The 17,414-nt window shown below is 40.0% G+C and overlaps 1 protein-coding gene and 1 non-coding gene across 2 annotated transcripts in view; one reads left to right on the top strand and one right to left on the bottom strand.

The window, feature by feature from the left end:
• The window catches only part of LOC122806187 (acylamino-acid-releasing enzyme-like), a 1,918,826-nt gene that overhangs the window by 1,062,040 nt on the left and 839,372 nt on the right, over positions 1-17,414 (top strand). The window lies entirely within an intron of this gene.
• Positions 10,714-10,786, bottom strand: TRNAF-GAA. Its single transcript has one exon. It is a non-coding gene; the product is annotated as a tRNA-Phe (tRNA).

The following is a 17,414-nucleotide window of genomic DNA, read 5'->3' as shown; positions in this document are numbered from 1 at the left end:
AAACAATACAAATGAACAGAGCACTTACAAACTGTATTAATTCACTAGGATACCACAACTAAGGCAAATATTTTCCTTCATTAATGCCAATCAGAAATATTCTCCAATCTACTTCAAAATCAAATCCTGTGAATGTAAACCTAGCTGTATTTATGGAAAGCAGACATTGATCATGAACATTCACTAATATCATTCATAATAAGCATACTAGTGTATTTATCACTTTAATTTGTCAACAGTATCAGTGTTTTTTTCCCAAAAATATTATCACAAGCACAAGTGCTTGTGCTTACTCAATCTGTGCCTATTACTTTACTGTACAGAGAAACATAGCTGACAAATTTGTCCTAAATACAAGCCATCAGATGTAGGAACTGATTCAAGAACACTTGTAATTTATAAAGCATTCAGACAATCAATCTGCAATGTGCAGAATCGCAGATATCTAATGCTCTCAGACACAGTTTTATATTATTAATTTCACCACTAACCAACCCAGGGTAAACTGTTATGTATATAGATTAGCAGTTTAAAAAATACACGCTTAAAGCATGCATAATGTCAAAGTATCACAAAACTATGAAAATTATTATAAATGAATACATTTGTAAAACAGTTGTTGTTGTGTCTTTCGGCTTTTCCCGGTTAGGGGTCGCCACAGCTGAACTCCGGTCTGCTAATGATTGGCAATTGATTGTTACGTGCTGAGTTGCCGGCCATAACGCACAACCTTCAACGAAGGTAGGCCCATTCACGCATGTCTCCACAGAAGATGCTCTAGCTGAGAATCGAACGGGACAACATCTTGCTGGGAGGTGACAACGCTACCGCAGCAAAACAGTGGAAGTATGAGTCAGGAAGAGAAAAAATAATGTTCACATACTTTATTTTCAATGTAATCTAAAAAGCAGCACAAGCCACACATTCAAAGATAGATTTATTTGATGGAGGGATAGAATTATTTACCTTTTATTATCTAAATGCTACTTTTCTAGACAAGATAAAGATGAATGCAGATACTGCACAGACAGAAAGTGTATTTAAAGTGCCTGTCAGCATTCCATTGGTAGAATACATTGATCATCTTATGGGAACATTTAAAGTTAACCTGACTTTAGTGCAAGTATGGAACCTTCAATATGAAATGTATTGTAAATTATAGTTATGTGTATGGTCAAAATTTTTTACCTATGGAAAATGTAGTCTGATTGCATATATTACTATCAATTGTCTGAAATGAACAACATTAAAAAGGGGAAAACAAGCTATGGGGATGTGAAAGCATTCTCCCCATATGTTTACCACTACATGCTACATAATCTCTAAAAATAATTAAATAATTCTGACAATTGTATGAGCAAACTGTACTGATATGCTTGAATTATGAAAAAGAAAGGAAGAAAAATAAGCACATGCATACCAACCACCACTTAGTGAGAACTGTTTAGAAGTTGTATTTAAAGAACATGCAGTAAAATAAATAAAAGCTTCTACTAGTTAGCTCCCTAGACATTAACCAACTAACTTTTGGTACTAAGGATTATAGCACCAATCAATGCAAATAGAATCCACTTATGGAAAGACACATCCGCCTCCTTAGCATAAACAGTCTACCTGTCTGATGTTTTAGTTGCTAGGCATGCCTGAATGTCAGTCAACACATCATGCTGAACACCTGACCACAGTTTTATATGTGCATGTGTCTGCAGTGACTAGAATATGTTTATTGCTACCATAATTTTTTTTCATTGTTTCTTTGAGAATTGTATTTTAGTGTAACTCACTTTTTATTGCTATATCTCCTAATGCACAAGGTCATGATTTATGTACATTTGTGTAAGTTTAAATGCATCTCCTAAAATATCTCTAGTATTCGTAATTACTTCATATAGAGATGTTCACTTCCAAAGCTGTTGTAAGTGTTTACATTTTGTGCATATGCAGGCATAAGGCTAGAAGTATATTAACCACCACTGTTACTATTCACAAATGCCTGCGTTTTAATGCAAAATGCTTACACAATCTGTGCCGATTACTGCAAATAAAAACGGCCAAGTTATGAAAAGACTTGCTGCATCTTTTAGAATTCTGTATCAAGTACAAGTGCACATCTCTGACACTGTCCTTTCCTTCCAAAGAGCATTAGTGTCATGACTGAAAAGTAGCTTCTATGAGCTCCTGATATAACTGGCAAACATTTTTGTTTCTTTGTCTTTTCTGATCATATGTCATGCCCACAATCACAGATAGGCAAAACTGGTCAGAAAAAAAGTGCTACCAATGGCAATCAACAACTTCTAACAACTTAGTGAATCACAAGCAATCGAATAGCTGCTCTAGTTAATGCCCAAATCACTTTCAAGAGCTGCATTAAAATTCCGCTACCAAACATAAAGCGATTTAAGCTGATAAAACTCACATTGGTATAGGGGGATAGTTCCTACTCAGTAAGGCTCACAGGTGTACTTCATGTGTTTCCCTTAAAGAATGATAATCATTCACCTCAGAAAGTTACTGTTTAATCTTGACTACCACAGTAGTCCTCTCAGGGCCTGGGTTTATCGTCATGGGTTGCGGCTGTAAACAACTGACGTTTTTTTTTATTTTTTTAAATATTTCAAGAGTCTAATAGGCAGTCAAGTTGATGTCATCACGCATGCCCGTGCACGTTGATGACATTGCGGAATACACCAGAGATGACATGATGACATCAGCCGTACTTTTAAATTTGTAAATAAAATTAAAAAAGAAATAGGGAAATTCGTGAATTGAAGGGGCCACTCGGAAATTTGTGGCACCCCATTATTTTACCCTCAAAACCAGTAAATTCTGAGAAATTCAGTACGGTTGAGAGTATGGGCCTGAACTAATCTAAAATTAAGGTTATTCATGCTAAGGCATGTGTTATATCCTGTGCTTCTACTTACACTAGTTACCATCTCTTGTTGTCTTATCTTTATTCCTCTCCCAGATGTGAAACATAGCTTGTATACTTAGAGAAAACATTAAATTTTAGCTCTAAGAAAAAATGCACTGGCTATCTTTAAATAAAATTAAATGTTATGCTGTTCTAGTAAATGCATTAAAGTATTTAGTCACCAGAAAAGCTACTCTTAATCACTTCCAATAATTTCAAACTTTTCACCTTTTAATTTTACATTCCTCTCAGTAAACAGTGTCCAGACCCCACAAGATTTATTGCCTTCACCTTTAGTCAGCTTGTTTCCATTGAAATATAAGAACAAAATGTACAGCTTCTCAACTCACAATGAGCATTTATTTGCTAAAGGAAAACTATCCATTACATTTTGATCTCTCATTCTTAATGCTTACACACACAAAAACAATTGTCATTAGATTAAGCCAAAGGCATTAATGCAGACATTCCCATATGCAAAAGTAAAGGAAGACATTTCACCTGTACATATATTAATAATCAGTGCATGCGGACTATTAACTTAAATGTCCTTTTGTCCAACCTTTCTTCTCTTTCAGCATTGTAATACCTACATTTCTTAACTCTAAAGAGGAAAAAACATACAACAATAACTGAAAATGCAATACTGTATAATATGCAATTTATATTGTGAAATGTCTTATACAAATACTGTTTTAAACAAGAAACATCTTTATTAAATTATCACTTGCGGCATAGGAAATCATACATTTATATAAATGAAAACAAAGCATATTGACATGATCTTAGTTTCAAGCAATTTACATCACAAAACATACTGACATAATTTTAGTTGCAATTATTATACCTCAGTTATAATCTACCAAATCACTATCAGTCAAACATTACATAGCCCATTTAAATCCTGTCATCTTTTAAACCTTATTCATTTCCTGTATGCATTGTTCCCACAATTCCCAGTTTTCCTATGTTATTTGCTCCTATCTTTTTCTAAAGATCCCAATTTCAGTGATTTTATCTCGGTTACTATATTCACTACTTTTAGTGCAGTTGGTTTAGACTTTGATTACCATTTCTTTTGGCAGCCACCGTAATTAGACTCAGCAAGGACTTACTATGTCTAGGCAATTCCAATTCTGTATAGTAGTTCAGGAAAAATCATTTCCCTAGTTACACCAATTTGCTCACCCAGTATCTGTGATAGAGTTGTCTGCAGGGAATCTTTAAAGTCTGTCAACTCATTACATTCCCATAAAATGTGTTCCCAATTACCTCTTTCTTCTCCATCACACCTCCAGCATTTGCTGTCTACCTGAGGAAAAATTCTCTGGAGTCTATTTGGGGTATAAAAATATGCAAACATTTCCAAGCAAAAATCTTAAATCTTCTACATTTTGTTGCATATTTGAGAAATAAACATATATCCCCAATTGTTTATTTATGAATTGCTTATCCAATCTCTCTTCCCAATCCTTTCTAACCACCTCTGATTGATTCTTATAGTTATCATGCAGTATTTTATGTGCTGTACTAATTTTTTCCTTTTTTAACAGCAGCTTCTGTTCTAGATTCTACTACAAACTTTTAACAGTGCTGGCCTTTTATTTAAGACCTGCCTATTTCGTTCTCTTTGCCTATATGTTTGATATCAATCCTTGATCAGGAAGGCAATCTCTAACCTGCGGTCCAAATACATTTTGGGATCTTCCCATTCTATTACCTTTCCCTCTCTAGTTATGTGCTCCCAATACCTTGGTTCCTTTGCCAGTTTTCTCCAATAAATTCCAACCCCCCTCTTGCCCATTGTATGCCTAATTGCACTCTTCCTTATCGTCAGAATCTCTTTTCTCCATTCCCATGTTAGCTTAATTCTTAAAATACTTTCTGCTACTTTATGACTATAATATTCTGTATGATTATTGTTATTCTCCTTAAAGGTCTGCATTCAAAATCCCAAGCTCTCCTTATTTCTTGAACTCCTTCCCTGTTTCATCATCATCATCACTTTCCATTTTGAATTGTAGATTTCTTCTTGTGCTATGTATATGAGCCTTAACTGTGTAACTCCGAAATACCCCTTCAGATTAGGTAATCACAATTTTCCAGTCTGCCTTGTTCTATTGGAAGAATCAATTTATCCCACTTGACTCTTGCCATCTTCCCCTCCCTGATAAAATTCTTCAGCTCTGTATTAATTGCTATCCACAACTTCTCCTCTGGTTAATAAAAATATGCCTGACCTGTGTATAAGATTAAAGGGACTAAAACCATTTTAATTGCTTGTATCTTACTATCCATAGCCATATAACAGAGCTTCCAGTTTCTCAATTTTTGTATTATCCTTTGTTTAGCCTCTTCCCACATATCCTTAGCTGCCACACCAGAATCATTTTTAATCCATACTCCTAACTACTTTATTTTTTGCGTCCCCTTAAATATGGATATTGCTGAATGAATTTGTGTGTAGGTACATAATTTACCACCATTGCCTTTGTTTTAGTTTCATTAATTTTAAAGATTTGAAACTGTCTCAAAATGGTCCACAATACTGTAATGTCCTTTTCTGGTTTTATCAGGTATAAAATAATATCTGCAGAAAGAGTCAGTATTTCTTTACTACTATTATATATTATAACCTTGAATTTCTGAGTCCCTTATTTTCTTTGCCAATCGTTCTAAATATAGTGCAAATAACAAAGAGGACATCTCTGCCTGGTTCATTTGCCCAGGCAGAAATTATCAGAGAGGAACCTATGCACTTTAATTTTTGCCTACAGTCCCTCATATATCCTCTTAATCAACCTTATAATTTTATTGGGGAATGCAAATGCTTCACTTGCCCTGCTCATAAAGTCCCAGCTTACTGTGTTAAATGCTTTCTCTGCATCAAGACCCAACAACAACTATGGCATTTTCTTAAATTCTGCTTCCCTCAACATCATCAATGTTCTGTTAATATTGTCGAATGTTTGCCTCCCCTCCACAAAACCACATTAATCCAAATCTATCAATGTTGGCATCGCTTTTGCCATTCATTTAGCCATTATAGACAAAAGCACTTTATAATCATGGTGTACTATTGAAATGGACTTGTACGAAGCTGGATCTGATGGATCTATACAACTACTACCACTTTCTTCCAGGATGTTGGTACTTCTCCTACTCTTAAAATACTGTTAAACAAAACCATCAGATCCTTATCATTTTTCCCTCCTAGCTTGCAGACTTCTACAGGAATGCCGTCTGTTCCTGGGGACTTTCCTGTAGATTAGTTATACATCATCATTTTTATCTCATTTCCTTCTATCCTAACTGTTAATAATTGAGTCTTGTCTGACTCTAACCTTGGCATATTCAATGCTTCCATAAACATTCCCATTTGTACCCTTTCATGATTTCCATATTTCTCTGCTTTATACAGACTTTCATAGAATTTCTGAAATATTTCTAATACCCCTACAGGATCTTTTGTAGGCTCCCTAAACTTGGCAACAGCCCTTTCAATGTTCTGTTGCCTGAGTTGTGCTAAAAGTTTTTGTGCTGTAGAGTTAATATAAAGAAACAGTTGCTTAACAGCAATCTTTCTAAACTCATGCATATCAATGAGGTAACCCCTTATACTCGTTTTAGCATTCTGCAGTTGCTCCTCTTCTTGTTCTGTGAGATTCCCCCTATTTTGCAATATTTTAACATTTGTCAGTCCCTCTAAACAACTCTTGTTACTTCTTAACCATATCTCCCTGTCTTTTATTTCCACCCTGTTCCCTGTTTTTAAACTCTATTTTAATTTTATCCCACTCCCTATCTACATTTTCAGAGGAAATTTCTATCTTCTCTAATAGCTCCTGAATAATTTTCTCTACACATTCCTTAAATTCCTCTCTTTTAAATGGATAGGTGGGAAAGCACCAGTGTCTCATTTTTATTTCATTACCCTCTGTTTCTATTTTAGTTGTTATTGGTGCATGATCTGAAATAGTTATTGGGTGAGTATTAAGACCTTCAATTAAATGTGCATGTTCCTATGAAATGTAAACTCTGTCTGGCCTAGCCCAGTTTTTGTATCTTAGGGAATAATATGTACATTCACTCCAAACTCCTAGTACTGAATTCACATCTTCCATGCCAAATATTTTCTTAAATTTCTTCAAAATCTACCCTCCTTTGTTATATTTTCCATTCTGGGCTCCCCAGACACATCTTCACTTTTGCAAATCAAATTCCATTCCCCACCTATATTCCTTCCTGAAAGCTGATTATTTCTCCCAGAATTTTCTTAAGTGCCATTATAGCAGTTTTAGGTGGAATATAAGTACATTCCACTGTAATCCTCCTCCCTTGCCAGTAGCCCCTTTGTACTACAAGTCTACCATTATTATCTTCTTTATCTTCTTCTGTCACTCATTACTCATAGGAAATTACTCATAGGTGTGTACTAAGCTAACTGCCCTTGCGAGCCATTTTAAGCTTAGCCAAGTATCCCTTGTGAGACTCAAACCCTGCAGCTTGTGTTTGTAAGGCAAACACCTTAACCATTAGGCCACCCTTCCAACCCCTATTGAAGCTACTCTTGCCATTAATATAAGTGCTTCTCTTTTCCTTTGCCCCAAGTATTCTGTTGAATAACCATCCTGAAAACCTTTCTTTATCAAATTGACATGTTCAGTTCTTTCCAAGTGTGTCTTCTGTAGCATAGCTATTTGCACTCTACATTTATAAGGTAGTTCACTACTCTTTCTTTTTTGTGTTTATCTGTGAGACCATTGATATTTAAAGAAATTACAGAAAGCATTATTGTCTTAAAAATTATTACTCCCAGATTTTATGTATAACAGCTTTTTTTTGTTCAATGTCTAGTTCTAGCTTTTGTGTTACATGCATTTGTGTTACATGCATGCACTGTTTGGCAGGTTGATCTTTTATACAGTTGTTTCTTGTCATATCTATTTGACCCTATGTCATATCTTACACATTTTTTGTTTTATTGAAAGCCCTAAAACAAAAAAAAATACCCCCAACACCCCCATAACCCATTAATGTAATAATACACAAAACTATGTATATCTTCAAATATTGAAGTTTTACCCTCCTAATATGAACACATTTTCCAAACTGACAGCCACACTCACAGACCTGAGTTAACCTAAAAGAAAGGCTGTCCATACTAAGACATATGGTGCAAGCTGTGTTGCAACTAAGTGCTGTCCAGTTTTGTCTTATCTTTATACCTCTCCCAGCTGAGTAAACACTTGAATGCTTCCAGAGAAAATGATCTCCTAGTCATTTCTCTTTACCAGATTGTCTCCAGGAGACATGAGGACCAGATACAGAAATGCTACTAATCATACATTCGTTTGCTAAAAAAAGGCTATATAATATTCAATATTTTTATCATTTACTTGCTTTCTCTTAAAACTTGCTACTAGATCAAGCTTAAGGGCCTTAATCCAGTCATTCCCCTATGCAAGAATGAGAAAAAGCTCACCAACTTCTTTTTTGTCATGCTCATTTAACCAAACTTTTCTATTTTTGTATACAGATACTGTTAAGAACAAAAATTGTTTGTCACAGTTGCTTTTTTTTTCTTTTTTCCATTTTAGTGTCCTTCCAAACATTAATGACATGAAGTGAGGTTTATGCCTTTCAGACTCTCAACAAGTTAAACAAAGTCAGCAAAAATGTAATTTTTAGTCACGTTTTCTTAAGCCATATTTCACAAATGTAATTGGTGCTTTACAGTCTCATATTTATTCACTAATTTCAGCGTTCATAGGTTGGTACTAGGCTATCGGCCCTAGGGCCTTTACAAGCCTAGCCATAACAATTCCTTGGCTATTACTTCCCTAGTCCCCTGTCTAACAGGGTGATTGAAGTGATCCCTGGGGTGAATTTCCTATCTCCCATGCAAGCAGTCTATTCCAGAGTATGGGGAGTCTCTGGGTCAGGAACCTATCCCTCCAGCATGTTTTGTTCATTGTGATGACCAGGTTTAGATCCCTGGAGTGTGTGGCTCTGAGGGATTGGGATTTCTTTAAGTGTAGCATGTCCAACAGCTCTGGGTTTGACATGGCTTTGTATGTTAAGAAAAGATTGCCTCTGAGCAGGTGATATGCGACAGAGTATAGCTGGAGTTTTTTTAGATGAGGTATTTCTGTCGCCTTTCCAGTTGTTGCAGATGTCTTATGAGGTACATACCAAACAGGGTATTGTACTCTATAATGGGTCTAATGAGGGATGAGTACAGTGGGGCAATGACCTCCTTTTTTTCTGGATGAAAAGCCCTTAATGATGAGGTATGTCACATAGAAGGATTTCTTGACTGTTGTGGTGATGTGGTTTAAGAAGATGAGACAACTGTCCACTTGTGTCCCCAAGTCCCTTATCACACTTTTGGTGTTTAGTGTACTGCCACTTATGTGGTAATTCATGGGTACATGGTTTTCTCAAAGGAGATAACTATACATTTCTTGGCATTGAGCTTGAGCCCATGGCTCTGGCACCAAGCATCTGTTTCTGTAAGAACAAGTAATCGGCTACAAAACTGACACCACGAAGCTTGAGTAAATCCACAAACTGGTCTTTTAATATAAAAACACACCAAAGGAACCACGTAAATACAAGCGCTTTCGCTAGGATGTTCCTAGCTTTATCAAGTTATTAAAACACTCCACCATCTTGTCTTTAAATAGCAGCTTGCCATTAATTAAACAATTTAAATGATCAATTAGTAGCAAATTGAATTGTGCATTTTTTAAAAAAATATATATACATATACACATGTACATAAATGTATGTGTCTTCAAACAGTATTCAAAATGTAAGTTCATCCACTGCACCAAATTAAAAAATAAACCATTAAAAACTTTAAGTTGACCTCCACTATGTCTAAATGTTTCATTAATATAATTTATAATAGTTTTGTAGCCGATTACTTGTTCTTGGCTCTGGTCTCTTGTTTATTGGATCTGTTTCTGTAAGGCCCTTTTGTAGAATATCCACATAATTTGGGTATTCAATAATGGCTTCCAGTTTGCAGTCATCTGCAAACTTTGTTAGCCAGAGTCCCTTAGTGCTGGCCTGTACTTCAGAGAAGTAGATGCCAAACAAGAGCGGTCCCAGGACTGAACCCTGAGGTACTCCACTTGTCACTTGTCTGGAGCTGGATTTTGAGTCGGCTACTTTTACAGTGTGGGTTCTTTCACTAAGCCAGTTGGCAACTCATCGAGTGACATAGGGATTAATGCGCAGCTTAGTAAGTTTATCTATGATTCCAGAGTGGGGGATGGTGTCGAAGGCCTTGGCGAGGTATAGATAGGCTGTGTGGACCACCTTGCCCTCATCCATGGCTCTGGATACTGATTCGAAGAATTCAGTCAGGTTGAGGAGACAAGATCGTCCCTTTACAAAACCAAACTGGGTGGAGTCCAGTGTTTGAAGGTTGCCAATGTCTTTGTTTATAGGTTCCATGATAATGCATTCCATGGCTTTGCAGATCAGGCTCGTCAGACTGATGGGATGATAGTTCCCGGGATCCAAGGTGGATCCTCCCTTGTGGAGTGGGATAACTGTAGCTATGCGCCACTCATTGGGCACAAAGCCTAAGGTGAGGCTTTGATTAAACATGACACTTAGGTGAGGTGCCACTTCATTTTGTAGTTCATGTAGTACACAGCTCAGGTCTAATGAGGGATGAGTACAGTGGGACAATGACCTCCTTTTTTCTGGGTGAAAAGCCCTTAGTGATGAGGTGTGCCACATAGAAGGATTTCCTGACTGTTGTGGCGAAAAGATTTCCATGCCGAAACCCGGAATTGAATCAGGGACCTTTAGATATTCAGTGTAACGCTCTCCCAACTGAGCTATTTCAGCTATTACAGCATACTACAGTCTAATCAATTCTTTCAGTAGTTTTGGAGTTTTCTTTGAATCAAATCATCAGTCTGCCAGTGTTGTATTCTAACCCTCAGAACCATAGAGAAAGGATTCTTTATACTCTTAACATGTATAGGCACCTCAGGTAAAGCCTCGACAGAACCTCATATTCTTAACATGTGTAGGTACCTCAGGTATTATCTTGTCAGAACATGCTTTTCCTGAAGAGTATCAGTCAGCATACCATAGTTGCATCTGGAACCAGCACAGACATTGATGTTTATCTGTTGCCACCTGGTCACCAGATCAACAGTTGTAGTCATTTTGCTAATACAACTAAATTTGCCTCCAGCAACCTCAGTTTTATGGACTGTAATTTTAAGAACAGCAACTCTGCACATGCTGACCATTGCAAGATAATGACAGGAGAATCCTGCGAGGAACATTGGGTACAATGGTCACAGCTAACTATCATGTCTCAGAAGATATGAATGTCAATATCTTGCTACAGTCTTTTACAGTGGTAGCTTCATCCAGAGAATCTGTTGGGCTCCCCATTGAAATGTCAACACTTGAAATGCCGAGTGCCAAAAACCTGAAAAAACAAAACAGAAAAGGATTAATCTTGAAAATCGCTCTTCTCCTTTTTGCAGGGGACACCTCTGAACTTATATGTACCAACTCTAAGATCACCATATCTCTAAGGGAATATTCTGAAAAATGACATCTCAGACAGTATGTGTAAGTTCATTCTTTCATCCAGTCTGTGCATTTCTGGACTTGATCTAGCAGATCCTGACACTTCAAATGGTCTAGACATCCATTTTTTCATCCACTCCCGGCTGCCATGGTCAATACAGATGCATCTGCCTTGAGGTGGTGGAGCACTGTCTGGGACTAGACAGTACAACAAACATGGATGCAATGAGAGGCTGTTCACACTGCTGGGGTAGACCTTGCCTCGGCCTCTAGCAACAAATGCAGCATCTTTGTTTCCCCAAGAGTTCTAGGGACAATTTCATCCATCCTTGACCCACAGAACTCCTGAATACCTTTCCTCCAGTGCCACTCATTATAAAGTTAATTCAGAAAGCCAGGCTGTGCAAGGCCAAGGTCACTCTCATATCCCCATTTTAACCTTGTCAGGTTTAGTTTACACTTCTGTTGCCTCACCTAATAAGGAGACCCACCTTCCTTTTGGGCTCTTATAAAGGACATCTGTCAAGCTTCATCTGGACATCCAGTCCCTCAAACTGACTGCACAGTGTCTCCACTTACAGTAATTGACAGGGATCCTGCATACCAGGAGAGTGGTCCTACTCCTAAAAGCATCCAAAAAAACTCCAACAAAAAACTGTATTCAGTCAGTTGGTATGTTTGCCTTGTGGGCTACAGTAGAAAGGCTATACATTTTTACTGCTCCAGTATCAACATTTCTGTTTCTGTCAGAGGTCTTTGATAAGACTTGTAGCTTCTCTAGAGTTGAAGTTCACCTTGCAGGTATTTTGACATATCACGTGTTTTTAGTGTCTACTTATTTGGCATGTCAGAAAGTTTGCAAAGTTCTCCTGAGAAGGGATTTCTCACTGAAACACTTATACAAAGCTCCATCACAGCCATGGGATCTTGGTTTCATACTGGAAAAATTAATCTCTGCCCCCTTTGAACTAGCAGCAAAATCATATCTTAAATTCAATACATGGAAAGCCTTTTTCTTAGTTATCATCACTTTAGCTAAGAGAATCTCTGAACTAGATTTGTACTTAAAACTATCCAAGTCTTTATGCTGAAGATAGCATGAGATTCTAATATTAACCAAGCCATCATTTTCTGGTGTTCTTTATTCGATACTCAAACAAGGGAGAGTACAAATTACATTGCTTGGGTGTAGGAACACAACTTTGTTTTTACTTAGATTGCAGTAAACTAATCAGACACGGTCAACAGTTATTTTTGTCCTTCACGTCAAACAAACTGGAAAAGAAGGTGATAAAGGTTATGCTGCCCAGGTAGCTGTCTAAGTATATCATAAACTGCTGTGCTTCAGCCAAAGATTCTTATAGCTTTAATATGAAACCCATTCCACAAGGTCAGTAGGTACCTTATCAGCTTAATTTCAGAATTTATCATGGGTGACATTTGTGCAGCAGCTGTATGGACCTCACAGTACTCCATTGCCAAGCATTATTTGCTGGATGTGATATCAAGATCAAGAGCCTCTTATGAGGCATGGTTCTGTGTGATATTCAATAGTGATGCCACCCAAACTGTTCTGTTAGGGATTTTGTCTACTGTTCTATTTACCATACCAATAGTGACCCATGTCTGTACACTGTAAGATGCCCATGAACCTTCACCTTATCAAATTATTATCTTTGCATTGACTTAGACGATAGTCCAAAGGTTGAGAGGTTATCTATACTGGGAAGGTGCACATTTGTGGATAAGCTTATGTAGTTATATAACAAATGGTTAGTGTAACTTTGTTAGTGATTTAGGGATTAGTCATAGAACTAATAGTTACTTTCCTTTAGTTGTTTCTCTGTGGCCAAACTTGATCTGGAGAGAGTCTGATCATTGTTGAAATATTTGAATGATGGGAGGAGCTCAGGCTTGCAGGAGACTCAGAAAGCTGTTGAGCAGTTGCCTGCTGAAACCAGTCTAGAAATTACATGCAGCAGCAAGATCTGTTGTTATGGTAAATACATAACTTTTGATGTTATGTAGTCCAATATCGCCTACATTCTTACCCGTGGGTTCGGAGCCGAATGTCAGCTCTGACTCGGCCATACTTTTTAGCTCGAAGTCATTCTATTGGCTGGGCTAAGATGGTATCCCATGCTGCACTGCTCTCTATCCCCAGATCTCATTTGCCGCTCGTGTAGCTCGGATGTGGTCTCGCTCTTGGCTGTGGCTAAGTACCTTTTTCTTCTTATATCAGAGTAGTTTTTTTGCAAAAAAGCTATTTTCATAGCTATTGTGTGTGTTCTTGACTATATTGTGGAAAAGTTGTGTTTTTCTCTTATAGCGTATTCTTGTGGCATCCCACTAGCTGTTTCCAACGGGCTAGGCCCGTTTCAGTTAAAGGACCTAGTCTGTCCTCTTGCTTTCCTTGTGTGCTAACTCCTTCCCTTGGACTAAAATCGTTTAAATTAGAGGAATTAGTCCTCCCCCCTTGTACTTGTGTCTAAGGATTGTTTGAGTTAGAGGTCTTGTGGTGTTCTGTTTGTTGTTTGGCTTGTTCCCGCAGTTGTGGCTGTTTGACTGTTGGTCTAATTTCGAGTTAGTTACTTGCTGTTTGTGGTAACTATGTCCAAAGATACTAAGGAGCATAAGCCCTCGGGCTTCAAGAAGTGCTCCAAGTGCAGTTATAAGATGTCCATCACTGATGGAGACTCTTTGTATGTACTGTCTGGGAGCGATTCATCTCCAGGAATCGTTTAGTTTTTGTCATGCCTTTAGCCCGCGTGTTCTTCAGGAAAGGATGAACAAATTGATTTTGAAGGGACTTCTGAAACCCTCCTTCGAGGAGGGTCTGGAGAGTGCTTCCACCTCTAAGGCAAAATCTTCCAAGGCAGAAAAGCAATCCCCGGCTCCATCAGTATCCTTGGAGCCGCCGGAGAAAATAGCAAAATCTTCATCGACATCCACAGCTCCATTGTCCTCGGGGCCGCAGGAAGTGTCAGTGGTTATGGAACCTGCTTGGCTCCAATTTTCTTGGAGCCTGTTCAGAGCCGGTCGCCTAGCATTAGGCCAGTATCTCCTCCTCGCAGGTCTCCTTCAGAGAGGAGGTCTCGATCTCCTTCCCTATCTTCCAAATCCTCCAGGACCTTATCGGATGTGGACATCGATAGACTGGTGCAGAGATTTCTTCAGTCATCGGTACTGGCTAAATTGTTTTTGGCTCCGACCCAGTCGGCTCTGGAGCCGGTCCCTCAACCTGCATCGATACTTCCTCCGAGTGCATCTCAGCTTTCAGAGCCGGAGTGCTCAGCTCTGTGTGATGTCCCTAGGTCAGTTCCAACAGCCCCTCCTGGCTTATCGGTTCCGACGTCAGCTCCGACCTCGTCAGCGTCGTCCAAGGGGTTCAGGACTCAGGATTCATTGGTCGGACCCGAGGGAGAGGCTTCGGGACACCTCTCGGCTCCTAGTCTCCCTCTCGGTGCTTCAGCTCAGGGAAGCCTGACTCCTGTCTCGGCTTCGGAGGCTGGTCGTTCTTTGGATACAGGAGGACCAGCCTCCGAGGCCATGTGGAGCGCGCTGGACAGGTCTTCAGCGGCATCATATGGGTCGGTCACTCTGTCCCCTACAACACCGGTGCAGGTCTCTGATCACCATCTATCTCTGGACAGTGGAGCCCCAAGACCTCAGGGTACCCCCACGAGTGGTCCCCATATTTCTGAGGGCCCCTCAGAGTTTTTGCCTGAGGAGCCACCCAGAAAGAAAACATGCAAGAGGAAGCACATAGATTCCCAGGATGAGTCTCTCACATCAGACACCGACCTCGAGGAATTGGAGGGGTTACCTAAGTCATCCTCTGAGGATGTTTCTTTCTCTGACATCCTAGAGATTTTGAAGCAAAGAGGTGACTGGCCATCCAAAGCCCCCTCCGAAGAGGAGTCTGTCTTCCTGAAGGCCTTTGGTGCTCAGCCCTCTACCTCCTGGGTATCTCCACCCTTCGATGAGCTTCTGGATCTGGTTTGTCGAAGGGTGTGGGAAACCCCTGACTCTGTGGAACCAGTCCCCAGGAGACCCAATAAATTTTGTCTGCCCCACCTGATAAGGAATTTCTATCCAAGTGAGTCCCTGTGGATGCCATGGTGGTGGCAGCTGCCACCCAGAAGGAATTAGCTGAGACTTCTTCCACCATCCATCCCCTTAACAAGGAGCCTAAGACTATGGACCGGTACGGGAAGCGTATGTTTTCTTCAGCGACCTTTACCTTGTGGTCACTGAATTACTTATCACACTTTACACGGCTCCTGAGAGATCTCCTAAAGGAGCTTGGAGATATTCTCACGGATAACGTTTCTGAGGCGGTGGCCCAGAAGGTCAATGCTCAGATGTCTACCCTCAATTCTATTGTGAACTCCTCCATGAGGCTGATCTCCTATGCAGCCGAGGGAGCGAGTAGGGCAGCAAGTTCAGGAGTTGCTCTTAGGAGGCAGGCCTGGATGCGCCTTTGTCATTTCGCGGAGGCCTTCAAGTCTTCATTCACTGACGCCCTGTTTGATGGTTCCTCTTTGTTCGGAACCAAGGTGAAAGAAACTCTCACTAGGTGCGAACAAGAGGGGAAAACTCTTGTCTGCCATAGGACTCCATTTTTCCCTTCCCTCTAGGCTTTATCCCAAGGCCCAGAGGGGTGGAAAAATGTGGTTCAAGAAATCACAGAGGTTTTTTCCCAGTGCACAAGGTGAGCCCCCCTCCAGAGGCAGGGGAGGGGGTGGTTATTCAGGAAGATGCCGCCCTAAGGGCAGAGGAGGCCCTTGCAAGCAACTCCAGAGACCGCGATCCCTTTTGTGGTTCTCCCTATTGCCGCTCCTGATGGGAGGCCCGACTGTGCGTTTCCGGAGCCAGTCGGGGGTTGAATCTCATTATACCCAGAGGTCTGGCAAGATATCACCCAAGACCAGTGGGTTCTACGAATAATTTCCGGAGGATATGTCATTCCCTTCTCGTCAAATCCCCCTCCAATTAAGAAAATCCTGGATGTTCCTCCCAGTCAAAGGGATTCCGTAGCTTCAGAAGTTTCAAAGCTGCTAGAAAAAGGAGCCATCCAACATGTCCCCTCAGACCAGATTGGATTAGGGACTTACTCCAGATTCTTTTTGGTGCTGAAAAGGACAGGGGACCTGAGACCCATATTGGATCTCAGCCGATTGAACACCCATGTGCAAAAGTCCAAGTTCTGAATGGTCACGTTGCAGTCTATTCTCCCATTGTTGGGAAAAGAAGTGTGGATGTGCACCATCAACCTCAAGGATGCTTACTACCACATAAAGATGGACAGGGCATCCAGAAGTTACCTACGCTTCCGGCTGGGAACCAGTCACTTTCAGTTTTGAGCCCTGCCCTTTGGTCTCACCACAGCCCCCAGGGTGTTTACCAAATGCATGGCAGAGGCGACTGCTCACTTGAGACGTCAGGGATTCCAAGTGTTTCCATACTTGGATGACTGGCTCCTTACTGCCACCACCAGGCATCTGCTACTTCAGACCAGAGATGCTACTATCAACCTATGTCAACAGTTGGGCATCACCTTGAACTGGAAAACATCTGCCTTGTTGCCCTTGCAGCATGTCACTTTTATAGGTGCCAAATTAGACATCGTCCTCATGTGGGCGTTTCTACCACAGGAAAAAATCAGAGTCCTACAACAACAGGTTTACGCCTTGCTCCCTCTGAGAAGAGTGAAGGCAAGATTGGTCCTCCAATTGTTGAGGACGATGGCTGCTACGATTATGTTAGTCCCCCTGGCAAGGTTACATATGAGGTTCCTTCAGTGGCTACTCTTCACCCAGTGGTCTCTTCAATGTCTTCCACTTTCTCACCTTATTCTACTCACAGACAGGTGCAAACAGGATCTCAGTTGGTGGCTTCATACCGACAACCTCAATGCGGGAAA

This window comes from Protopterus annectens, chromosome 7.part0, assembly GCF_019279795.1.
Source record: "Protopterus annectens isolate FY-2018-M chromosome 7.part0, PAN1.0, whole genome shotgun sequence".
In the NCBI taxonomy this organism is placed as follows: Eukaryota; Metazoa; Chordata; order Ceratodontiformes; family Protopteridae; genus Protopterus; species Protopterus annectens.
Note: the sequence above shows the minus strand (reverse complement) of the source record. Positions and strands in the feature narration are given on the sequence as shown.